The sequence below is a fragment of the Cuculus canorus genome, chromosome 3 (genome assembly GCF_017976375.1).
Source record: "Cuculus canorus isolate bCucCan1 chromosome 3, bCucCan1.pri, whole genome shotgun sequence".
Classification (NCBI taxonomy): Eukaryota; Metazoa; Chordata; class Aves; order Cuculiformes; family Cuculidae; genus Cuculus; species Cuculus canorus.
In genome coordinates this window covers 105,632,722-105,659,777 of record NC_071403.1, presented here as the reverse complement: position 1 = coordinate 105,659,777, position 27,056 = coordinate 105,632,722, and the positions used below count along the sequence as shown (strand labels likewise).

General features: G+C 42.1%; 1 long non-coding RNA gene across 1 annotated transcript in view; it reads left to right on the top strand.

The window, feature by feature from the left end:
* The first annotated feature begins 4,220 nt into the window (after positions 1 to 4,220).
* The window catches only part of LOC128851888 (uncharacterized), a 35,208-nt gene continuing 12,372 nt past the window's right edge, over positions 4,221 to 27,056 (top strand). Inside the window, exons 1-7 of the long non-coding RNA XR_008449420.1 lie at positions 4,221 to 4,303; positions 6,861 to 7,010; positions 15,502 to 17,623; positions 19,113 to 19,206; positions 21,470 to 21,586; positions 25,821 to 25,876; positions 26,919 to 27,037. This is a non-coding gene — a long non-coding RNA (uncharacterized LOC128851888). The remainder of the gene's footprint in view (positions 4,304 to 6,860; positions 7,011 to 15,501; positions 17,624 to 19,112; positions 19,207 to 21,469; positions 21,587 to 25,820; positions 25,877 to 26,918; positions 27,038 to 27,056) is intronic.

Sequence of the window (27,056 nt, the reverse complement as noted above, 5' to 3'; positions counted from 1 at the left end):
CCACGTCAGGTATACAGTAACTTAAAAGTGCGTAGAAGGGGTTTCTTTAGGCTATATACACTATGAGGTTATTTGAGAGATGTTTTCAATATTGACATGGAGGACAGAGGCAAATATATCAGTTATGTTTTCTAGCTTTCCTTCAGAGGAGAAAGATAATATAGTTATATAACATCAAATAAATATCCCTCTAATTGGAAGTCTGTGTGCAGCCAGGGAAAAATGGGGTGAAAAGATACTAGAGAAGAGGTGAGAGCTGAGTGGCAGCTGTTGGTTTGGGAAAAGCATGAAGTGAGAGCCAGTGGGGCCTGGGCTGGCAGTGGGGCAGTGCAGGAAAGAGATCAAAGTGGAGGGAGATTCATATGTACTTAATATCCTCAAAGGACCAAAATCCTCACTTCTACTAGGAGACAGAGAGTATAATTTCCTTCGCTTCTTTGAAACTACTCCCTCTTCATGGTTTTCCTAAGATCAGAATCCAGCCCTGCATGACGAAGAAGTGTGTTTTGTGATATTTTTAACTTGTTTTAAAAAACATTAGTGCCATGGTTTGTTTTCTGGTTGTGCCTGTAAGATTGAAAGAACCCTACTGATTCACACTGCAGTGATGCAGAGCAGCATTTGTTTGTATTCTGAGGAGGAGGAAGCAAAACAACCACACATTCAAAGGAAAACATGCTTAATGAATCCATGTACATTAATTTGCCACCAATAGAGATCCTTAGTAACAAAGGGAATCATTACTCATGCAAAGATCATGACTGAAAACCATAAAATGTATGTTCTCTGTAGTGAGCATCAAATGAGACAATGCCACGCAGATTTCTATGATTTATGTTGCTCCGTTTTATTGTCTTCTAGGCTTTCATCTGATGAGAAAGGAAAGACCCAAGAGATGGCAAAGACCTCCTTCTTTTTCATCTGCCCAATTTTTTGGTGGTGTTTGAAAGAAGAGTTCTTGGGCAAATGTTATTTGTTTTGTAGCTATGTCAGTCTTAAAGTACACAATGTAGATCAGCAGTGTAAGGAAAAAAAAAAAAAAAAAGACTGTGGAATACACTAGAATATTCAACTAATTATTTTAACTGCTTTTCCAAAAGGACCGTACTTTTAATAACAGCCTGCTTTTATAAAACATCTCTCAGAAATGGACTTAAAAATGTGGTAGAAAAATTGTCTCAACATGTCTGTGGGATAGGTAAGTTTTATTAATCCCTTTTTACAGAGGGAGAAAGCTGAACATCAGAGAGCTGAGAACACTCTTTCCCAACTTTGCCATTATGTAACAACCATGAGATCTAAAAGTATTGTGTTAAATCCCCAACCCCCCCAAACGAATTTTATATTTTGCCTTTCTAGCATAAGGTTTGGTATAACTTCATCTTTTCTAGTCACGGGTTATAAAATGGGCAAAGGCGAGGATGGGTGGGTCATTCCTAAGATGTACAACATGTATCTGAAGTTATTTGTAAGCTCCTACGTTAAACATTTTATAAATATATAGGAATGGATGTAGCCTTTCTCAAAGTTCCTCAGCCTGAAATTATTTTACCTACAACCATATTGCTTGTCTGAGTTTACAGAGTGTGGGCAAATTCCCCAAGAACTTATGGCCCTATTAATGTTAAATGAGTTTTTACATATCACAGGCATGCTAGGTATTGGTTGCTGGGCACATGTAGTCAGCAACATTATTTTGTCTGGCTTCTCCAAGAGATACTTCAGAAATACAAGGGACTAAAAAGAAAGTTAAGTTCATAATGAAAAGAGAAACCACAGCAGTCTATGAAGGCTAAGAGTCTAAAAGCCATTATCAGCTCTACTGAATCTTAGCACTTGTATATAATTACCTGTATTAGTAATTATTTTCTTTACCCACACTTCACTCTTCTGTAGAGATAAACAGAGGTGCTGGGCAACAGGACGCAGTACTTCTGAGTGTTCATTCTCCAGTTCTGGATGCCTTAAAAGAAACTCAACATGTTGTAAATTAGTGAAGGGATTTGCCTCATCTTCAGGTGTTGCCAAAGAAGCTCTTAAGGAGGCAAAGAAAGAGTAAGTGGATTTTGAGTTTGTAGTCTCTTTCATGAGTAGTTTAGGTCTCTCTAGCACTTTTAGGAGCTGTTGTAGTTCCTTCCAATGTATGCTAAAACAAAGACATCAGAAATATGAAGGTGAGCCTTTACCTCATTAATACTGCCAGGAGAAAATAGAAGAATTAGCAAACCCTGTGATGGGCAGCCACAGCCAAACCAAATACCAGCTCTGTGGAATAAGATGTGCTGCAGACACTAACAGCCTGTGATAATTTCGCCTGTAAAAGAACATATGTTTCATAAATGGAAAAATGAACAAAATGAACTAAAGAGGCTGCAGATGAAGCTTTCAAGAAGCCTGAACTGCTCAACATTAACATTGCACAAACTTTGCCAGCTGAGCCAGGAGGCAATGTTTGCCTTCATATAAACCTGCAGAAAAGCTGGTAGCCATGGGGAATGCCCACTGCAGGACATGATAAATAGGTCTTTCTGGTGCTTGCCAAAATTGCTTTTTATGGTATTATTATTGCATTTGGTGCAAGCCCCAACTGTTGGCAGCTGGTACAGTCACACTGCCAGTGTTTGCCACCAAGGATGTGGAAATGGGTGTTAAAGCCCAACCAGGGAAATGGCTATGCCTGTGGGAAATGGGTAGCAGGAGGGGAGAGCGGACCATTGGTCTTTGCTGCAAAGAGGCTTATCTTGCAGAGGCAATGGGTTTTGGGGAAGGAAGAAATGAGCCACATGGCAATACTCAATGTGTGGCTTTGCTGTGCTCACCTGCGAGGCTGGGGGTTTTGCACACGGGAGCAAAGGCCACAAGCACAGCTGCAATGTTGCTCCAACAAACCATGAAAAAAAGCCAGCTTTGTTAGCATATGTGGCAAGTTACCAGGAGCTCAGTGAACTCCTGTGCTTGGAGAGCCTTGCGCTGGGAAGGAAAAATGAGCTGTGAAGTAATAACGATAATAACAGGATTCAATGAGGCAGATGTAATCCACATTTCTTCAGCTGATCCTGGCTTGCAGCATTGACACTGCTTGACAGAATTGTAGTCCCAGGGATCTTTTCAAAAGTTTTGACACTCGAGCTATGGTGTGGCTCAGACTGATCTACAGCTAAAATACTGCATTTTTTTATTGCAAGTCATATTTACAGAGTACTTAAGTGAGGCAAGTTCCTCAAAACACTTGTCCAGTAGAATTAGTAGTGTGTGGGTGGGTTCCCACTCATTTATAAAATCTCTGAGTGCATTTTTCTTTTCTGGCTTACTTTCAAGAAACCTTGGTAATGCTGAGTTTCATGCAAATCCGTATTTGTGGCAAGCCCACTGGAGCCAGAGAATAGCAAATATCGACCCTCTTGTGTCAATAGAAGAGCAAGTGCAAAACTGGCTGTGGGCAGCTCAAATTTCATTTTCAAAATAAATGTTTGGTCTATTCTTTCTCTTTTCAGCTTAACCCACTGTGTTGATGCTAAAAGGCTGAAATCTCTCCAGCTGAAACTTGCCTCTAAGACATTATTGACATGTAAAATTCTTTAGAATGCTCAGGGTCCCGACAGTTATTGCACACATTCCTTCTGATGCCCATTGCTCTCTCTCAACCTATCTCATGCAACTTCTTTGGGGCACATTCCTGCACCCTTTGGATACTCTAGAAAACACCCTGCAGGGCTTGGGCAATTCTGAAGGTGATCTAGAGCTTGCAGATTCACTACACTTCACTACACCCTTTGGATAAGAAATACCTGCAAGGTATGGTGAAATCACTGTTATATCAATAAGACTAAGGTAAGACATGAGCAGAAGTATTTGTTTACAGCATGCACAGTAGGGAAAACAGTCACGGATATTCATGTGAGACTTAAATGGAAAAGAACTTGCATGTGCTTGGACCTTTGAGAATTCATCTCAGTGTGCTGCCAGGCTGGCTCTCTTCTGACTCACTGCTCACTGTGGGCTTTGCCCATCTTATCTGGCTGTGGCACAGCTCTCCATCAGTTTTCCCCTGGCATTAGATGTCATCACAAGGAGCAATCATTTTACCCTCCTGCCCTTACCCACAGAGTCCTGCGACCTCCTCCGTGGTGGCCTTGTACCTGCTGGTGGTGTTGTGTAGTGGTGCAAGTTAGACAAACCCGTCCGTGCTGAGACCTACCTTTATTTTTTCTTATTGTCAGGTTATCGTTCACTGGATGACTTCTTTTACCGTGTGGGCTCTGAGGCTCCAGGAATACTTGGCTTGACATCAGCAAAATGACAGGTGAGAGGCAGGAATGAGTGGCGGCCACTATGCTGGGGAAAGGGCTACTGATGAATCCTGGCTTAAAGTCTCTCTGAAATCATGCCCTTACTGTGCATTTTTCTGCCTGAAGCATCTCCTTGTTTGGAGCCAAATATTTGGTGTCCATCCATCAACAGAGATACATGATACAGTTACCTAAATGAGTTAGATGTGTGTAATCCCTGACTGGCTCTTGACTTAGAGCAGATGTGACAGTGATTAGCCACTCTGGGAGAGCTTCTCATCCAGGGGTAGAAGGATGTGATATGATAGATGGAAATCTCAGAGGTGTGGGAGCCAGCTGAGGGGGGTGACGCTCATACCAAATGTAGGAGTTGAGCTCTCTGCATTACTGCAGAGACCTTCCCCTCAAAAGAAATGTGAAGTACATTGGCAGCTGCCACACGCTGAAGCTTGCACAGTTATACTGCTGTCTACTGAGCAGTGTACGTACAAACACAAGCATCAAAACCTTGCAAGATCTAAATTGCACTTCGCCACACCACATATAATTTAATTGCCAGTCAGCTAACCAGCACATCTTTAAATGCTCACTTTGTTTTCCCACTGTACATAGGCTCTGCATTCATGTTTACTGTATAATTATAAAAAGGTAGGGCAGGTTATTTTGCTGGGTGATCTTTCTGTGGGTTGCCGAAGTCACATGAGTTCCTAAATCCTGTTCTAATGGATAATCTGGTAAATCTACTTTAGTTTTTGCTGTCTAGACAGTACCCACCAACATCATAGTCACAATTTGCAGTGAAGCCTAGGGAACTATGACATGGAACACAACTTTCTTTTTTTTTCTGGGAAAAGACATGTATTTTGTATGTAAAAGATGAAAAAAAGTCTTTAGTATATGTCATATGGTAGTATGAAGATGACAATTTCATCTAATTTGACAGAAAGCGATTGACCAAAATACAATTAGATCAGAAACAGAGGTGCCCCAGCATTTTGTTTCAAAAGTATGGGATTTATAGAGGCCGGCAGGAAAGATCGGGGGAGGAGTTTTGCAGGAATCACAGCCCTCAGAAGACTTGTTCATATTCACAGCAAATGAGCAGATGCACGCCTCTTCTGTGTTTGGCAGCTAGTGGACCGATGGTTTGTGTAAGATAATGCAAGTTAGAGGTCTAAATAACAACCACCTCTCAAACAACAGAACTTGTATGCACAGGGAGACAAATGCATCTTGGTGACATACGTATTGTTGGGACTTTGGAAAATAAATATGAAATGCTGAAGTTTGTCAAATGGAAGACGATATTCAGAAATTTCTGGGTACCTAGCTTTTTCTGTTTTAAATGAGTTAAAATGAAAAGGCAACTTCTGACCCAAAGGACACTGCTGGATAAATGAAATAATCAAAAAATAGGTAAGTCACAGGGAATGAAATCAGAATTCTGGTGAAGCCACGCTCTATGTTGCTATAATAGATAAAACTGACCTGAACATTTTTTGGAAAAAAAATGAAACCTTTATTTTCTCCTTTCTAAAAATTCTGCTGATGAGTTACTCGGCCTTACATAATAAAAGTCTAAAAGGTGCATGATAAACGTGAGTCTCTATAACAAACTTTCAGGTTTTCCTTGGGACATTTCTTTACACGATCTTTGTATTGGGATAAAGAAAATGGTAGGGAAAGACTTCCATCAAAATTTATGTAACTATAAATGCACATGAGATTATGCTAATGATAAGGAAATTTCATTTGCATCAATGTGTGGTAAGAGGATCATAAGAGCACATACAAGGCAGTTTTCACAGGAGAAACAAAGTGCACGACAGGTAATAAATAAATACTACAGACGTGAGATTTGTGAAGCTATGACAGCTAGACAGTGAATTTCATTGCTTCGGCCATTTGGAAAATGATCGATTTTGCAGTTGTTCGGTGTCTATCGTGCACAGATATCAAGCGTGTTTGGGATACTATTCCCCAGGCAGGCAGACGTTTGCTGTGCAGCCTTTGCACTCTGCTGGAAAAGCCACCTTTGTCTGAAAGCTGGGTAGTAAAAATAATGCTCCCAACCGAGGCGTATTTGATAAAGGCAGCACAGATAGTGAATTTATATTGCTCCTGAAGTTAGTTTATCTATCTGAAAGCTTTGGAGGGTGACCACCCTCTCATTTCTTTTGTTCTAGTGTTCTCCAAAAGCTTTTTGATTACTCAGCTTTGCTTTCCTTTTCACTCTCCAGTTTTGGGACTTGGAATATCTCTTTATGTTGGAAAATAATAAAATGTCTTGGGCTACAGCTGAGCCATTCTATAAAGATTGGCGTAAACTAAAAAGAGACAAACCTCAAAAAAGGAAGGGATGTTTAGGGTCTCTTGTGACTGTCCATCTAACACAAATCTGTTCTCTTTGAACTGAGTGATTCCCATTTAGTTTAATATGAATAGATGTTACTTTTATGTCTCAAAGCTGATGCCAATATTTACTTGTTTTGTACTGAAAATCAGTCTCTTAGGGCCAAATGGCTGGTGCTTTTGTCTTGTATATTAAAAATGATGCATTTTTTCTGCCAGGAGAGCCGACTGCACCCCTACTGAACCCTTCTTAGGATAAGATCTGCTGGGAATCTGCACATCACCTCAAATTAAAAGCATCCTGGAGCAGACTTCAGTCTTGGTTTTCACTTGCTTTGTAACTCCGAAGAGTGAATGAAAATGTAACTGGTAAGATGAAGTTCCTAGAAAGAAACTCAAATTTCAGATGGCTGATACTACCCAGGAACCAGCTGTGAGGAGGCAATAAACTCTGCTTTTATAAAGAAATAGGCAATGCCAAGCTGCTGCTGTTATATTTGAGGGTTTGTGTCTGCTGAATTCAGCTGGTTTTAAGGGCCACACACATCCAGGGTCTACACAGTCCCTGGTATTGAGTATCCTTCTAATTGCCATCAGACTATGTACCATGTAACAAAAGAAATGTTATTTCAGTTGAGTGAAACTTTTGTCAAGCGATACCAAGGAGGACTCAAAAGTTATTTGGGCACTGGATATCTTTTCCCTGGAGGCAAGAGCCGACAATGCTTCAAGGGAAACCACGTCAGTCTCTAGGGAGGGGGAGAGATTGTTTTGTCCAAATTTTGTTTCATTTTGAACAAACACAGTTGTTTTTATTATATCGACAACATACATTGATCGTGAAATAGAGGGACATCCTGTACTTTGGATGTTGATGTGAGCAAGAAGCAGGGAAAGGGGGACTGGGGAGCTAGTAGGAGTTGGTTTTGCAGAAACATTTGGCCGTGCCCTGAGGAGGTGCATGATGAGAGAGAGAAGATGAGTACGATGAACTACATCTGCTGTAGGACAGGGGAGAGGAGAGAGCAGAAGCTGAGAGCACAGCACAGCACAGGTAGGCTGAGCTGGGAATGGCTGTGATTTTGACAGCTGAGATTTTCAAAGGCTTCCTTGCTTAGAAGCAGCACCTTACCTCTGACTGTCAGGCATCAGAAACAGATGAAAGAGCAGGCATTCAGGTCCCTCCCAACTAGTGAAAGGGTTTGGATAGCCTCTAGCTCACAGTGAACATAACAGTCTATTTCTGATGCTGCTGAACAATAGGGAGTCTGTGTTTTGATGCTGGTTGGACCCATATCTCCAGGTAATTTAATCTGGAGACTGAGCTACACACTTAGTGCCAGCTGTGCACCACTGTTCCAAGGCTCCTGCATCCCGTGGTTGCATTTGGAGCACTGTGTACAAGTACCTATTGCCACAACTGGTGACAGAGGAGATGAATGCAACAGCTAAGCACGCACACTCCTATGCAACGTGAATGAGTGTATCTCTTGCATCTTTATCAACCACAGTTCAGCTGGGAAACCAGATTGTCTCTAAGTTCCTACATTTGCTAATTTTATATTGCTATAAGTCTATTTCATGCTACAATGGAATCAGAAATATGGGAAAGACTCTGAAAGCGGAGCAACTGAGATGAATGAGATTGTGATGGTCCCTTGCTGCTGTTCCTGTTGTCATGAAAAGTATAAACTAGATACTGCTTGAAAGGACACATTTCTGCTCCCCTAGATGGGTCATATTCAGTCTGAAAATGAACTTTTGAAATATTATGTATCGCATAGAGTAGAACTTGCCCTGTTGTTTTTTAAAAAGAAGTTTCCCCTGTTGGTCCCTAAATGAAATAATTAATGTCAGTGTTTTTGAAGCACAACTTTGTCTTTCCATTTTGACACAGTACTGTTAAGCACAGAGATTTATGCCTCTCCTCCAACCCCATGGCTGTCTCCTTGCTCGTTTGGTTTTTTTTGAAGAAAAGTTTAAATGTATTTGTAAGTCTAGCTCTTTTCATTTGAATTTGAACGGAATGTTTTGAAGTGAGCTGAAATAATGTCTCGTTTTCTTTCTTACATCGTTTAGAAAAAGTATTTTTTGTTCAGTTCCCCTTTGCCTTTGGTTGGAAACTTAAAGCTAATAGTATTTGCCAGCTTTAAATGAAAATAAGTAAATATTCCTCAGTCATTGGGTGAGATCTTTAACTGGCCTGGAGCATTATAATCCTACTGAAGTCAAAGGAATCAAACTGATTTATACCAGATGTTTATCTGGACCTCCAAGGGGAATGAAATCAGTATCATGGATTAAATTTACCATCAATACAAGAATATCTGTTTGCTTTAACAAGATTACATCTGTGCTTCCTCAAAGATAAATTTTGTCCAAATCTCCACTGCTAATGTTGTCATCTTCATGCTGCAGGCTGTGGTTCAAACTAGTAACAATTTTGCTGGAGCAATACTTCAGCCTTTGGGCCCAAGATTTGCACCAGTGTTCATGCAATCCACAAGTTTAAGTGATTAGTTATCATCTGTTAATTTTGTGGGTTTGTGCCAGAAATGTGTGTGAAGACCAGAATTAACAAAACGCATGGGAACATAGTTGTTTTGGTTGATTTTTTTTTTTTTTTTAAGTATGGACATGATAGTAAAGGAAAATTATTATTTTTAATCAAAGGAAGTTTATATAATGTAGGTACTGTGTATGACCACCAGAATGATCACTGCTACGAGCAGACTGGTGGGTAAAGACTTCCTGAGGTATTGTATGTGCATAAGCAAGGAAAATATTGCAGCCTGGAAAATGAAACCCAGGATTTATGACCACAAAGAACTTGAAGTCAATACTTTGTTCTGCTTAGTTATTCAGTAATTACTTTGATTGTTCCTCCGGGCTTGAGGTGATACAGATTTTTGTGCTGGCAGGATGCAATGAACTACCTGATTTCCAAAGCTGTGGCAAAGCTGTCAGTAATCCTTGTTTTTTATCTTCTGTGTTTTCCTTTTTCGGACCGGTAGGTACCATCAAGTTCTTGCCTGTCATTGCTCAGTATGCAGCAGCCTGTCTCCAGGGTAATTCCAGAAGGGCTGTCCTACATCACTTAGAAGAGGCAGCAGCCCTGCTTCTTAAAATCTAGAAGGACGTTAGAGTTGTGCCTGGACCTTGTGCTGGGGCACATGTTGAGCCCCATGCACTCTTCCTAAACTTCTGTTGAATCCGTGTTTGTAGCAGATGAGGCACTGAATTTGCATCACTTTGAGCTGATGATACGTGTGAGGATGGTTCTTGCCTGTTTGAGTAGCATAAGCCTTTCTTTCACTGCACCATTCTTGCCCCATTCTGAATCCATGTCAGTTATATACATGCTTGAAATTATTTAAAATTACAAGCACAGTGGAAACTGTCTGGGATATATAATTTGCTGTGAATTACTTCAAATTAGAGAAGAAAGTGAAGAATGATGACTCTGGGCTATGGTGTCAGCATGGTGTCCATATGACTTTCATGGACACACTCCTAAATAAAGACAAAGTCCTGTGCTGCAGCGAGGAACGCTTATCACTTCCCCTACAAGAAGCGTGGTAGAAATTCTTTTAGCAGAGTCACAGGGAAGCATCCTAGTACTTTCAGGTATCCATGAAACATGTGTAATCACACTTGCCTGTCTTCCAGGGAGATCCTTTTGAGAAAAGTACTAAATGTAGCAGAGTTATACTATATAGCTATATAGCTGATGTAGAAAAGTGGGTAGTTTTTTGAGCAGATTTTGTTTGAATATTTTGGAGCTGTGTTTGTTAAAGACAGTGACAACTTTTTGAAGCACTCAGCAAAAGCAAGAACGACTTGGGGTCTTGTTATCATTACTGTTCATGGGATACCGCTGCTTCATTATTTCTAGGGAATGACAGAGCCAGCTGGCATAAATATCTTTCTCATCCTAGTGCTTTTACTATCTGTTTACTATAGATAAATCTCCTCATTTATCTATACCATCCATCTATGTTGTGCAAACTGAGAGATGAGACTTCACCAAGGCAAAACAGAGAGTGAAAGGCAGCTCTATAGGCTTTGGGGTTATTTAGCACTAAGCTTTTATTAGAGTATGTTTTTTAAAAAAGAGTGTTTTCCTAAAAGACCTGATACATAAAGAATTTCTGGCTGAATACATAAATTCTTGCAGGGAGCTGTTGATCCTTTATCTAATGTTTGTCTTGTCTGCTACCCACCAGAGCATATTGCTGGTATGTAAGTAGTTTGCTGTCATATGGCCCCAGACAGTTGCTTCACAGAGGAGTTCTACAGCTCCTTAATAGTGAAACTGTATTTATTTGTTTATAATAACATCTATGCTTCTTGTAATTTGTTTGAGGGAGGTTTTTTTACCTGTAAAGCCACTTACACAGGTACTTTTTCACCTTTTTTCACCTGTCAAATTCTTCAACTATGTTAACGGTACAAGGGGAGCCAGATTTTTTCATACTCCCTCTCTTCTTTTAGGTGAAGCACTTACTGAGATGAAGGAAATACTGAAGTGAATCTGGAGTAACTGGGGATTTTTTTCATAGTAACACATTTTGAGAAATGGATGCTAGAAATGCGATATTACTCTGCCTCCTTCCTCATCTTATTGAGAAACCAGGAAGAAGACCATAAGATGAGGGAACACTGCTTCCAGTGGAATGGGAAGCAGAAGTTTTCCAGTGGATGTGGGTGACGCTAGATCTGTAGCACTAGCAGAGATATTGGATGAAACTGAACTTTAGTCAGCCTTGTAAATACTCTTATAATTGTTGCAGCCCACATGGGGTCAGACCTCTGAATTTGGGAAAAGCTGGACAGTGCACAGTGCTTAGGGAACGGAAGTGCTGCACACCATCCTGCACAGGCCCAGCCGGTGACTTGAGGATGACTTGGTAAAAGACACTGGGGCTTTTTGTTGTGATACAGACAGTGCTAAACTTCTGCTGCTCTACTCACAGAGTTACAAACCTTAGCTGGCCTGAGAAAGCAGGTGGCATGCATGAAGTTGCTATTCCCAATGCAGGCAAACCTTTGATTTTAGAAGATGCTGCTTAGTCCCGTCTTGTGGTCAAAAGCGTTCTCCAGAGCATGTGGAACACTCCTCTTAATTTCACCACTTCATCGACTGTGCTTGTGTTATGGTCTCCCCTCGGAAGGGTGGGGGGTCCCCAGGGGACTGGTATATCTGTACCTCCCAAAGGAGAATTTTAAGCAAGTGATAACAGCACGCTCTCTGATGTCATAGCCTCTCTTCCTCGAAAAGGTCTTCAGGTGCTAATTTTCGGGTAAAAGACTGCCTTGTGAGGTTTGTGCTGAACCAGTCTTCAAATGAAAGACATCGGGGTGATACTTTGACAGTGAGACCAACAAAAAGACAAAAGACACTCTATAAAATGCCTGTGAAATTGTCTAGTGGGGGCAAAGTGTTTCTGGCTTGATACAAATGTAATATTTTGCTAAGTTTGCTATGCTGCTTCTCTGCCTGCTGGCTCCCTGGGTCTCATAGGAAGCCACAGCTGTCACAGGAGGTCCCTGAACACCTGGACCCAGGGATAATCCTGCTCTGTGGCACAAGGGAGGCAGGAAGGCTTTGCAAGGTGTGTACCCTGTGGGCTCAGTCTTGCTAAGGTCAGACGAAATCTTCCAGGGCAGGAAGATTGGATCTTAATGTGTTTCAGAGGGGGTGTATTGTACAACTATTTCCTTACAGAAACTTTGGCCTCACTCGGCACTGTGGTGCTTGTACCAGTTAACCTAAAGCTTGCTTTTGACAGGCCTAGTACTTTTCTGCTTTAAATGGCTAATTTCAGAAAAGAGAACTTTTTAAGCATTAATAGCATTTTTTAAAGAAGATCAAGGAAAGACAAGTCCCTTAAATATCTGCCTTCCCACTCTCCTGCAGCAATGAGGACACAGCCTTGGGAGTTATTTAAAGTTATATTTTTTTAATTGCATCTTCTAGCAGAGAAGCACTGGGATCTTCAGTACAATTCCTTTCAAGGTAACCTTTGCACAGTTGTGTTGTCTGGATGAGCCACAGTGTCACTTTTAATAAGGGCACTCTTGGAAAAATATCACCCGTGTTAGGTCTGCTGGCACCCTGTAAAACCACAGTGGCTGGGATGATGTTACCATAGCTGTGCAATGAAACTTTCCTCCCGTGGAAGCCACTGGTGAAGTTCCTACTGTGCTTAAATTAGCCAAGGCTTCTTCATTTAATCTTTATTTGAGGAGCTTGAGATGAACATCACGAGTAGGGGCTACAGTTCTTCCCTTGCATCACAAAATTTAAATACAGTACTTGTTACTGTCTTGTTATCTTCAACCAGAAAATGACCTACAAAGTTCCTGTGCTCAAAATTAATGTTTGTTGCTCCAGAGTCTGTGATACAATCTTGAAGTCTGACATAATGGCAGAACTAGATTTGTCTATCAAATGATTTTACATAAGAAAACTACCTCAGACGCGGTGTGTACCAGACAGGGAGCTTGGTTTTCCTCAGCTGCTGTCCTTGGCCAGTCTTTTACTTCTCGGTAAGGCCATTGGCTATGGAGAGTACCAAATCAGAATTGTACATTCTCCTGCTTTGTATTCCCATCAACAGAAAAAGCCAGAGTCTGGAAAATATTTTGCCCTGCAGGTTCCTGGCTCTTCTCCGAAATGGTTGCCAGCTAGTGGCTTCTTCAGGAGCCACTGTGAAATGACTCGGTGATTATAGTTCAGTTCCTGTTGACAACCATCCACCTTACAACCTCAGCAGCTGGCAGACTTAGTGGCAGGCGCAGCACAGAGGTTCAGGGCTGAAGGAGCGAGAAAAATAAACACTACTGTCATAACAGGATATGACTGCCTTGCTTCCATGATTCATAACCTGAGCAGCATCCCATGGACCAATGCAGTCCAGTGACTAGGTCCTTGGTCCACTGGTTTCTTTGAGGTCCAGGAGACTTTCTGATATTACTACTATTTATGAGGAAACTGCTTTTGGCCTGGTTCCTCAGGAACTCCTGCTCCTGGCTGCCCCATGAGATGAAAATTTCTGCGTCAGTGAGGCTTTCAAAGGGGCTTTGTAGTGCTGCTGGCATTACCTGGGATTTTGACTTAAAAGTCATTTAAAGGTGGAGCCTGCCTCATCTTACAGTAGTTCCTGTAGAGATGATCTGAGCATTCATCAAGGAGAATTGTCTTGAGGTTTCTAGTGAAATATTCACTCAGTGTCCACTTGCCCACTGTTCTTATGTCTCTTTTCCCTCTATGTCACCTTCTCCCTCAGCTTTTCAGTTGACTTTAGTGAGAATCAACAACAGGGATGGTAAGCGCTGTGGCTGGGCTCCAGATCAAGGCTAAAAGGCGGTTGCCTGAATGGGGGAAGCCCAGAAAATCCAGGAGGGAGCAAGTAAGTGGTGGATGGCTCCTGACTTGTGGAAGCGACAACTGCCATATGGGGGCTGACAAGGGGGAAGGCAGAAGCAGCCGTGAGTAATTTAAATGGACCCTAAGGAGTGCCAGCGACCGGAGTGCTGCAAACAGGAGTGGACAAATAGGTGTGGGGCATGTCAGAAAAGTGGGGCACCACAGCTTGTACAGCAGTTTGTGCAGGCAGGACAAGCAGGGAGAGCGCTGGAGCTCAGCCAGAAGGACCAGAGAACCATGGCGGTCACTTGGCAGAAGGTTAAGACTGCTCCGAGCACTGCACCAGTCACAACTGATGCAGCCTCCCATAGAGAGCCCCACTGGTACATGCTGCCACCCAGACGCCAGGCTGCAGGGCATGTCCCTCTTGCACTGGTATCAGACACCAATGGGGAATTCACCTGTGCTTGAGTGGAGGAACTCCTATCCTTGGTGACAGAACTGAGGTAGGAGGCAAGCAGGCTGAAGACCACCATGGAGTGTGAGAGGGAGACTGACCACTGGAATAACACCCTGTGCTCCCTGTCTCAGACCCAGCAGGCAGGCACGCCTTGTATGACAGAGGACTCCCCATCCTCTCTCCAGTCAGCTGAGAAGATAAATTTAGGTGATGGAGGAGAATGGCAGCAGGTTCCTGCCTGGTGCAGCAGACAGGAAAAAAGCTTGACAGAAAAAAGCCTGGGAATGGCACTCCCCTGTCTGGGGAATGGGGTGCTGGTGAGGCCCTTTGTTCTGCCACCTCCGAGGAAGTGGGAGATGGCACTTCAAATGACAGCACAGATCTAAAGATTATTGATGGGTTAGAAAATTCAGTGAGTAGTCGCTTAGAAACTGAGACTATTCCCCTCAGGAGTGTAGTGGCATCTACAGCCCAGCTGAAGTGCATCTCCATCAAGTGCATCTCTTACCCCTCAGGCAGGTCTCACAAGTAGCTAAGCTGTTTGTGGGTTTTTCTTGCAACAAGAAGTTTGTAGAAAATATGTGGAAGCTTTTATATCAGATCGGTGGAAAGCATCAAAAGAAAACCAAATATAATTTCCTAAGGTATTGCACCCATTGAAATAGTCACAGCAGAAGGTGGCTTTGCTGAGGCTGACTTTTTTTCATCGTAGTACAAATCTCTGCAAGAACTTCAATTTCTTATCTCATGTGATCTCTGCTTCTGACCAGTTCCATGTAGCTGACTTGGCTGCTGACCTGTTTTCATGTCATTGTGGTGTCTGTGTGCACTGAAGATCTGCAAATAGCCAAGAAGAAGGCAGGCTTGCCCTTAACATTTCACAATCTCAACAGATGACAAGCTGTAGCAGTCAATGAAACTAGCAGCTGTGGGAAGGCTAAACTGATTGTAAGAGAGCAAAAAGAATTGGAAGCCTTTGACTGTCAGTCATGAGTTAACCTTGACATCTGTCCATTTCTTCCCCATAGGCAATGTTTTGCAGGAGAAGCAGCAGAGAGGAAGCTTTGAGCAACAGTGCTTCGAGGGGTGTGAGCAGGTACTCTGGTGTGTTGGCAATGGATGGAGTTACTGGCGCACAAGCAGGAAGTGACTGCTTCTGGAGCATTTGACAGGACACTAACCCAAACCAGTGAGGCTGCGAGGGTGGCTCTCTCAGTCTTTGTAAGGCTGAGAGGTCTGCCCAGGCCCCTGAGGAAGGCTCAGGTCATTTAAGGTGACTGCATCTGCAAAACCAAATAATGAGACATATTTTAGGGTCACCAAATGTTTAAGAACTCCCGAGTATGATTGCAGTGCATAAGTTGAAATAAAGCTTACCTGGAGCAGAACAACTAATAAAAAGAGATTTGAGGTGTCCCAGCAGTATCCTATCTCAGATAATCTCTTCCTATGACATTGATTTCCTTGGGCAGAAGATTAAGCACTTTTAAATGAATTATAGTGATTTTACTTTTAGCTGTCCTTGCATATTGCTGCAATTATCAGTGCAGTCTTTCAGTTACCCTACTGCCATCACAGATCTAAAAAGGTTAATAACAAACTGCTAGGTCTGTGTATGTTTGATATGTCAGTATCCTGTAGAATAAACACTTCTAATATTTAGTTGAAATTAATTTCATACCCCTGCCCAAACAAGGTTGGCTCACCACTTATCAAAGATGTTTCAAGGTGAATTTTAGATGGGACTTGTAGTGGCTTTTTCCATTGGGTAAATTCCACTTCACTTGAAAAGGTTTCTCTAGTGGGTCATTTAATAGACAAAGGTCAAAGTGTGGTCAAGGTGTTTAAAATCCAGGGCAGCATTCAGACAGAGATCTTAGCTACTGCCTAGGCTAAATGTATAAACATAAGAACTTTAATCCCAAAGATTGAGCAAAGGAGCATTTTTGTTAATATTTGTAGTATCAGGACATACTCCATTTTTAGACTGTATCCCTTGTAAGTGGAGGTGCCACCGTCTGCACTAATGCTAGAAACAGCCCTAAGAGCCATATTGCTGGAGATATTCCTTCAGATTAGTGTTCCTGCAAGACACTGCGTGGTGCCGTGTGTATCTCACTTTGCATCCAGCTCACAAAGGGTGGCCCAGCTAAGGTGCCTGGAAGACCTCAGCCACATGAGGTGTTCTGACACTTTCTTACCAAGAGTTTCAAAGCTCTATTAACTGACACTTCAAACTGATTGAATTTAATGAGAGCATTTCCACTGATATCAGGCTTTGATTTATACCCTTAATACATAATGCATGGTTTCAAATGCGAGTCTTAATATCCTTATCCAATCTATATCTCTTCCAAGTTAAATACAAATAAACAGAGAGAAGGATAAAAAAACCCACAGGACAAGTTTAAGAGATTTCTCTATGTTAGAGGCAATTCTTGGATAAAGCCAAGAAGCAGCAGGTAACAGGGTCTTTTCCTTAGGAATTCGGAGTCTTTGGGACTCTTTGCAGCCAGATCATTATACCGCTGAGTTATTTTCTATCTGAAAAGGCAACCAAACCTCTCATGCAATAGTTAGACTGGTAAGGTTAGTGGACTAAAAGCCTTGTATGTTTATGTTAATTAAATCTGTCAGCCACTGTATTTTTCTTCTATTTTTAGTCTGATTTTCTAAGAAAATGAGGCCTTTACAGTCACAGTGGCTGTCCATCTGTTGGTCCCCCCCTGCTCCTCTCCATAACTTTCAAACTGTCAGCAAATTTCAGCCAATCTGGAAAGAAAGGAAAGCATCTCAAAGATAATTACCATTTTTATGACTTTCATAAAGACTGGTGGAAATTTTCCAAAGGCTTGATTGATGTCCCCTCAAGGTAAAGCTGAGATTATTCATCCACTGCACTTTGTTTGCCCTGATGTACGAAACCCATCTGCCCTGTTGTTGTGTGAGTAGCTTTAAACCGGCTACAGCACGGGACATTTCTTGCTCACCTCAGAGCAATGGAAAAGTAAAGATTTTGTGTGAGTCAGAGATGTCACTGAATACTTGCAGGGAGTTGGAGGGGAACTGCAAAGTATCTGAAGGGAAACAGAAATAAGCAAGACCACTCTGCTGAATTGGTGATGGCAACAAGCAAGAGATACCTAAAAGGTATTGTGCACTGCATTTTTCAAGGATATGACTATTTTTAAAGGATGAGAAAGCATCAGAAAACCTGAGAATATTGTGACGGGGAGGAGGGCTTAAGGGGTGCAGAGTAAGCCCAGAAGTGTAACAGGGAGGGGACAGTAGGTTATAGTAGGCTAATTTCAGCAGTAGTTTGTGGATATAACTAAAATCCATAGAAAACTGAGTTTCCTTAGCTCAGCTGCTCACAGAAGAATTCATCAAGCTCTTTGTTGGCAAGGTTAAGCTAGGGAATGACTGAAGTTATTCAGAAAATATGCTCTCATGATTTCTTTGGGGCTGTGTAATTGTACTGATAGAGGTAGCAACTCTTTTTCGTGATAAATAACAGCCAGAAAGCATACCTACCCTTTGCTATCTGTGTTCTTCACTGCACCCACTGGCTTTCTTTGATCCCAGGACCTAGTTTTTCTTAGAAGGGTGATTATTTTGCTGTGCCCACGCCTCTAAGATGGAGCTGGGCTGATTAAATAGAGCCTTTGTGAACAGTTCCTTGGACTGTGTGAGGAAGATCCTTCTTTACAGCTATGTGAAAGCTTACACTTACTTGGATGGTGATCAACATGCCTCAGTAGATGAAGCATTGGCCGTCTGTGTATCATTAAGGAGCTCGAAGAGTCAATTCAGTCCAGACAGTAAACAATGAATTGCTGACACTTTCAGCTCTGCTGGGGCTCAAAAATACCAGCACGCACATATGAGCCGTATCACTGGAAACACACAAGGATTAGATTCTTTTGGTGACGGCTGCATTTTTATTGTGAATAATCTGATGGGAGCCTGATGGTGTCCAACACATCCATTCTTGCCTTGTGATTCCTTTGCCATCTGAAATGTTGTTAGTTTTAATGACATAATTATCCTTTATATATTCAGTTAGACATGTGGGATGGTTTTTTTCCTTTTTTGAGTTATAATTAGTTTCCCTGAGAGGCAGCAGCTTTAATGCTTGGGTAGTTTTCTGAGAAACTGGAGTTGAAAGAAGCTTTTGGGAAATGACAATTATATATCCGTGTTTTTTTATTTGGTATGCTTTATTTTAGTTTTTGTCTAGGCTGAGAGCTCTTGTTGACAAAGATAGATGAAATCACTGGAATTGGGCAATTTCAGTCTTGCCCCCCCAAAAGAAACATACAAAGAACTTGTACATTGACTGAAAGTAAAGAGCAATTATTTTGCTGAATTTATATGAAGAATTGGCAGGAAAAACTGAATACCCCTTCCCTCCTATCCTCCAGTCATTGACTCAATTCACATGATATTTTTTGATGAACTTTTTGAGAAGTTTGTCTCAACATGAAATTTTGTAATAGATGTTTGTATCAAGGTAATTCTAACAAGATGAATGTATTTAGTCATGTTTTCCTGGGAAACAGGAACAGGAACAGAAAGCTGATTATTGGCTTGTGGGTGACCTTGTAACCTTATCGTGTATCCCTCTTTGTGTGGTCAGCCCAAAGTGTAGCCCATGACTGTCTCGGAGACCTTGCGATATCTCACGAAATCCCTCTGGGGACTACTGCACCTACGTACCTGAGGAGACTGCGGTGAGTTTAAGCATCAGTAACAGAAAACATCTATGGAAACTTGTCAGAATACATAATACACATTACATTTCGAAGCTTAATATGTACGGTCAGTTACTGATTGCATTATGCCCTGACTTCACATCATTGTTAAGAAGAAACAAGAGAGAATGATTTTCATAAGGTTTGTTAAATTCTAGTGGTGATGCACTGAGGTAAAGGCTTCCCAGCACCAACAGAAAAAAAAAAAATGTGGGTTTACTTGTAGCTTCTGGTGCCATTCTGCCAATAAATCTGAGGAAGATGTTTGGGTTTGAGTGTATCTAAAAGGTCTCATGTTCTGCCTGAGTGGGAAGCTTCATTGTTATACTGAAATCATTAAGAAAAGCATTTGCTTTTGGAGAAAGGCTGGAGGCACAATTCCACATCCCCTATCCTCTCACAGTACAGGAAGTAAGAGATCTTCTCTCCCTCATATGGGGTAGGCTGCTCTGCTCTCCTGAAAGAGAAATGAGAAGGATAATGTTCAACTTTGCTTCTCCCCAGCAGCCCATGCAGGTGGTGTGGGAACCTTGGGTTGGGGGTAGGTCAAGCACCGTCCCTTTCTTCTGCACCCCTTGCTCCAATACCCGCCAGGCACTGGTTGCTGGGAAGTAGCAGAGGGGCCCCGCGAGGCGGCTGCGGGAGCATCTTACTTGAAATATGAAGGAGAGCAATCAGTGACTGTGCTACATTATTTCATTTTGCTCATCCAGTTCCTCCCAGCTTCGAGCCACACCAGGGCAAAGTCAGGGTTTCTGTCACTTCAGGAAGATGGCAACTGACCTCCTTCCATTCTGGTTTGAGCTAAAGTAGTATCAGTTTTCTAACTTCAGCTAAGTCTTGCCTCAGTAACTTGCATTTTCTGAAAGTTAACTGCTTGGTTTTCAGACAATGTTTGTCTCCAAAAGTGATAACATGGGGCATTGGTGTGTACAAAGGCCTTTGTTTATACTTATTCCTATAAAGCTGAGGCCATCCTGAGCTGATAGAATGCTGTAAGTCAAAAGGATGAAAACAGGTTGCACCTGCAGGGAGGAGCAGACAGGACAGGTAATCAACAGAGTATTCCATCCCATATATGTCATACTCTGTATAAAACTGAGGAATCACAGGGGCATCATTCTCTTCTTTGATGGCTGACGTCCAGCGAGGACCTCCTCAGCCTTTTTTTTAACCCTGATCTTGAATTTGTGCATTCCTGAATCCAGTGCCTGAGTCCAGTTTCCTCTTGGCCCTGGATACTTCTCTATACCTGCTCTGCAGCATCTGTGGTGATGTATAGTCACGAGGGGTGGGGGCATAATTTCTTATATTTGTTTATATTTTATTAATTTCCTACTAATAGTATTTTCTTCATTATTATCATTCTTGTTTCGTTAAAACTGCCTTAGTATTAGTGTCCAGCACGCAGGTCTTTTCCTCTCATTTTCCTTTCCCTGGGGTGTGGGGAGAAGGGAATTGTGAGCCCAGGTCCTCAGTTTTAGCTGCAGAAATTGTTTAGACAGGGAATAAACCATGATACTCTCACTGAAAGCCCATAGCCCATGTCAGTCCCTTAGTCTCTCTCTCTGTCTTTGAGTCTTTTTAAAAACAGTATATTTAAGAATGATGTGTTAATGCTAGTTCTGCCTGTCTCTTGCAAAGAGTTTCCAACCGCTTGGTTTAAATGGAATATTGTTCCCAGATGGAAAGGCTCATCTACTGGCAAAGTCAGTGATACAACTTGTTTATAAAGATACAGTGGAACTAAAAGGGGGAAAAAAAAACCCAGAGAAGACAGAAGAAAATTCCTTCACCATCTCGTACTTGTTACTTGTCAAATTGTGTACACTGTCGTGAAATCTGTGCTTTTGAATGGTCAGGGATGGTGTGGCCCCAAAAGGCTATTGTAGGGGATAGGAGACACGGTGTCTGTCACTCTAGCTTGGACGGAGTGTGCTATGTAGTTTTCAATTTCTGCATCATTATTAAAATCAAAGGGGAAAAAAAAGCAACCTCTCTTGGCTCTCGCGGTGGGAACCACACAGACATGAACTGAATGGAAAGCTGATTTTTTTTTTTTTTTTTGACTGTATGTCACCTCTCCGTGTGATATTCCTGTGACCTATTCCTGGAGGATAAATTGGTCTCACAGATTTCTACAGCACAGGCAAAGACACTAATTAGCCTTTTCAGAAATAATGGAAGACAAGTACCATGTTCAGTGTTCCATGGTGTGCTTTCTGTGCTTTACTTTAGATAGATCCTGCAGCTTTCCAGAATCTCAGATCTGTTGGAGATTTTTCTTCTTTCCTTCCTTTGAAGGAAAGGATCCCAAGTGCTTTCCCAAACTGACCTATGCAGCCTCTCACAAGGCCAGGTAAGGCACAAACAAGACCATGAGCCCTGTATGTCACGTGGAGGAAAGCACATATGAATCGTGTGTGAATTTTTATACTTCATCTGGTAATGAGATTCACATACACCACCTTCTTCCCCAGTCAGGTTACTCGACACACATATGTCTATAGCAAGATATATTTCTGTTGTGTGATCAAACACACACCAGCTATCTATGTATTTCCTGGGGAGGAAAATTGGCAGCTGAGCAGGAATCCTTCGGGCACCCAAAAGCCTTGCCAGCTGCGATAGGTGCTTCTGGGTGGGTTAACTGCTGCAGGGCACCGCAAGGAGGCAGTTACACTGTTCGTGCCTCATTAACCCACAGCCCCTCCTATGTGCGTGGGCTCATACACTATTCATGTTACCTGCACTTCCACCCTCACACAATGTACAAGTATCAGCAGGTATCAGCTTGCTGCTAATTGCCTCCACAAGAGACCACCCAGCTCCTCCGCACAGGGACCATCCATCTTGCTGCTTTCCATCAACTGGTATGGAAAGCCTTAGCCTGAAAAACCAGGCACTTCACATGGAGCCTTAACACGAGGTTACCAGGGTGCATAGGCTGGAGTTTCAATTCCAAAGACTTAAGTTGAAATTTTGGCTTTAGATGTAGAGGGAATTATGTTTAAAGATCTCTTAATCCCTTGGGAAGCTTTCCAGTCCCCAGAGATATCGCTGCTTGATCACACCCTCAACTCAGTGCCGGGTCATTCTCCCTCAAGACACAGCTTTTTCATGGACTTTTATGGGTTTTGTTTGCTTGCTTACTTTCTAAGTGGGACTATTATCCAATTTAATTGGGGGTTGTTTGTGAAAGATGTCTGTTTTCAGAAGGCTGCTGAGAGATTTTTTTGGTGTGGAAAAAGTTGAATATCCTTCTGGTTAAAAGGTACACGGTCCTGGAAAATGTGGCTCAGAGAGGGAGTAAGGTATGCAAAGGAAAATGAGGTGCACTAGAGCCACAATTGACATAAGACATACTAGGAAATTTCCAAATTGAAATATTTTTAGTTTTTCTTTTACTTGAAGTATCACAGTTTTCATAGTCACAAAGGAGGGAGGAAATTATCTGGTGTTGGCCAGAGCTGATGTAGCTAACTCTTCACTTGTTTTTGCATATCTCCCATGCTCAGAAATAGGGTTATACATTGAAAGAGGAGTTCACCCAGAAATGTAAGTGATGACAAACGCATCAGCCCCTGCCTGCACCTTTACATTTCAGTTCTGGACTCAGCAGTCTCCCATTTATGATACAACAAGAACATATTTTGTTCTGCTCCAGTAACAGCACTCGATTAAGTGTGTTACTGGCTGGACTGAGTAGATTGAGTGTTAAGGAAATTAGATGATCTGTCTAAAGCTTTAGGCGAGGGACACATTTTTTAAGTAAGTATGGAGTGTTCGAGTGATGTCAGCAATAACAATCTGTAAATTATAGATGAGGTGCATTGAGTAAGCAGTGTTATCTCTCTGAATGTTTAAATTTTTGCACATTTTGGCAACTTCTTTAAAGAAGGCAAGAGCTGGACTAACAGCACTGATTTTAGTTTTGCAGTTCTATGGCTTTCTGTTTATAATGGGCATGAAAGAGTTCCTGAGGCAGCGTATCTTGTCAATGAATTAAAAATTCCCTAACATCTGCAGTGTTTGCTGTAATTTAAATATTTGTCATGTTTAATGAAAGATAGCTGGAGAAAGAGGGAGCAAAGCAAGTTTCCCAGGTCCCATCAGCTTACTTGTGTTGTCTTCCTATTTGTGGTCAAAAATACAGCCCTGTATGAAAGGCTATGATGCTCTGCGGATGGCAGAGAGGGTAGCGACCATCACTAAGGAGATTTCACTTCATGGGGTTATCTATCAGCCTTGGATTTAAATGTGGGGAGCCTGACTCAGCTTTTTTTATAGTAACTGATAAAATGTAAAGTGCAGTGCCCACTTTGAAAGCTCCGATTCAGCGCTGAGGCATTTTCCTGATGTCATCCTTAGGTAGAGCAGGGGACATGCCCAGAGCACAGAAAGATTCAGGGCAGAGGTCTGGCTGTGTTTCCAGCTGCCGAAGTGCCCACAGTCCCCTCATGCAGGAGCTGTGTTGTTGCAAATAAAAAACAGACTCTAATGACATAATAAGAATTATAGCCTTCTCTTAGTTCACCTTTGGACAACGTTCAGACTCCCCAGTGCCTGCTAATTAATTTGTTTCCTTATACTTTACTGATATTTGGATTGGCACCAAAGCCCAAAATGAAGAATCTAGCTGTTAGAAAGTGAATGTCTACAATAATTGTAAGGTGTGGATGGAAACTACACAGTTGTCACACAGCAGCTATAATATGAAAAATGCTGTTGCTGCCGTACTGTTTCCCATAAGGGAGAGAGATATTTTGGGAGGGCAGAAGATGTGATTACAGGAGACAGCTACATGGAAACTGTCATTGTACGCTGCAAGCACTGAAACGGAGTAATGTGCAGGAACAAGGCTGTTAGAAATATTTTAATAAATATTAGGTTCGTGGATGACTAACAAAAGTATGTAAGCATTAATTAAACATGTCTGGCTAGCTTGTGCAGCATCGTCCAGTTGAGGAACACAGGATTCAGAGCAGGAAGTTGAGTTTATCCTCATGGCCCTGAAATGAATATTCTCTAAAACCTCAGCAACTTGTATTTTTCACTGATTTCATACACTTTGGACCAGCAACATGTACACAAGTTTCTTCATTTCTACAATGTTGTTGTTTGCTAACATAACTTCCAGACCACTGCCAGGTATTGTTTGTAAGTTATATTAGCCCCCTTGAATTAATAGCTACGGAAGTCTGAGATATTAATTAATCAAAATTGGTTTTAGGCTCCTCGCCCTTTGCTGTCTGATGGCAGACTTTACAGCCCTGTGAAGTGACTGCGTTTCACTTTCTGTGTCTGGGACTTCTCCCACCAGCCTTGAGCAAATCCCAGTGCTTGGGTTTTGCTTACCTGCTGCAGTGCCACCCTGGCTCCCACTGCTCCCAGGCAGGCGCTCCTGCCTGATGCCAGGCTCCTGTGGGCAGTATCAGCTGTTGAAATAGCTTGGTAGTGAACTCCAGGGCAGGCACTCTGTAATAAATTAGTCTTCATGAAGTCTGATGACCCTAAATAGTAATTCTAACATGTAGTATCTCTCACCATAACAGCACAGCACCCTTCATGCTCCTTAAGTTCAGTACGTAGGGTGAGGTCTTCCCAGTTGCTCCTGCAACATACTGTATTCCCTGTGATGCTTCAGGGAATCTGTGACATCATCAAAAGTGCCCTTGAAAAGGTTAAAGAAAAGTAAATAAATCTATGCTTTAATTAGGTTGCATTACTGAAAATGACTTGAACGATGAAGAAAAAGAAGGGAGCTAGTGACTGGCAGATGGCAAAGGACAAAAAATAGGAAGCAGATGTACAGCTCACTAAGCACCTGTGAGTCCTCTGGCTGTGTTGAGCAAAGGGCTGTACTGCTCATTAAGCCCTGTGAACACAAGTGAGGCAGGCACAATAACCAACACCTCAAATCTCCTTGCGGTGGTGGAGTTGCAGGGAGATGGTGATGGTCATTTGAGTGGCTGATTTTTCCGGTCCCCATTGTGTAACTGCAGAAATACCAACCTCTAGTCTCTAGGCCTGCACTTGAAATAGAGACAGTCCTTCCCTAGGATGCAGTGGGAGGTGTGGGGGCTGCCTCTTGCTCCTTTTTAGCAAGAGAACATCTCTACAGCTCCTCATACCGCGTTCTGCAGAATGACAACCAACATATGACTTGGGTTTGAAATCCTTGCAGCTGATGGAAAAACAATTAAGATCTCATTAAAATTCTATGTAGAGAGCCAAGAAAAGGAAGATAATGTCAGAGGAAAAGTGATACGTTGGACAGTAAGGAGACTTCTCTTAAGCTAATCCTGTCATTAGAAAGGACCACAGAAGGTGCTAATTGTACAGTGCATTTCATTCATCCCACAAAGAACAATTAACACCTTCCCTTCTGCCTTTCTCTTCCCCTAAATTAATGGATCCAATACACACATCCTCTTGTTAAGCTGGGAGCTGTATCCTGGATCTCTATTTGCAGGAGAACTTTACTGCTAGGTTTCTTCACCTGCAGACTGTTGAAGAGGAATCACTATTAATCATGTGAGGGAGCAATAATTTCATTAATCTCTTTGTGTCTTCATCCATTGCTGTTACAGAAATTATTGACATAAGATGGGGAAGCATTGGAACGAGTGTTGGAAATGGCTTTCAGGTAAGCACATGCTTAAATACTGCCCTAAGTAGGGAAGGACTTACCAGATATTGTTCTTACACTAAGAGTGTCTGGAGATGTGCTGGTGGGAAGGGAGCACAGTGCAAACAAGCACTTGTGTGGTTCAGTGTGGGCTGCCAGCAGACTGACAGGGTGCTGAGGATTTTTTTCTTCGGATTTATTTCCAAGCTGAACCAGCCATTGACAGAGAAACCAAAGCTCTTGCAATGCGTGGACTCTGATCTGCCTTGATGCCTTGATCACTATCACTCCTGAGCAATATTGTTGTGACAGAGTGACAGCTGCTTTGCAAAGCAAATCTTAGCCTCGCCAGGTCCAATTTGAGTGTTTGGACAAAGCTTCCCAGCCTCCCACACTCTGCATGAAATTTAACTAGAGGTGATAATCTTCACTTCCTTTTAAACTGGAGAAGATACATTGTGTGATACTAAGCAGCTGATGCTCTCTACTTCAGTGGTGACTGCACTTGAAGGCTGAAGTGATCTGTGTCCATGTGGCCTTTCTATTTCAAAGTAATAATTTGGATTAATTAGTTAAAGTTTACAAATCACTCTGACATTTCTGGCTGCAGTTCTTCGTCCCAATTCATGTCAGACACAGCCCAAAGAAAGTCTTCTCCTCACCCTTGGTCTTGGCATCTTCAAAGTTTTGGGAAGTTTGCCTTAGGACACTGTGCTCCTTGATATCTATATATGACAGCAATACATGGCTGGCTCAGAGGCTCACTATAATGGTGATGCAAACAAGGGAGCTGCATAAAGCCACTCCACTGTTTGCATTACATATGCATGGGTAAACAGGCTTTCATCCCCACAGTAGATTTGCTTCTTCTTGGTGCTTTGGGCATAGAAAAGTAGGCAGTTGCAAAATGCCAGCTTATTTTCAGCATTGTAGACACTTGCTACCATGTCCATAGCATGCAAGGTCTGAAAGTGCTGAGCTAAATTCTTTCCAAATGTTTGCATGGACTCTTGAGACAAAGGTTTAAGATGGCCTTGTGTCTTTTTATCCTTCGACGCAGCCTGAGAAAGCAGCATCCTGTGCTCAGTCCCACTGTTTCCACTGAGGTGTGAGCAGCCTTAACTGTCGAAGACTGAGGAACATCTGTACACCCACATCTCACCTGTCCTATTCTCCCAGGTGAGTGGCTCACCAGTTA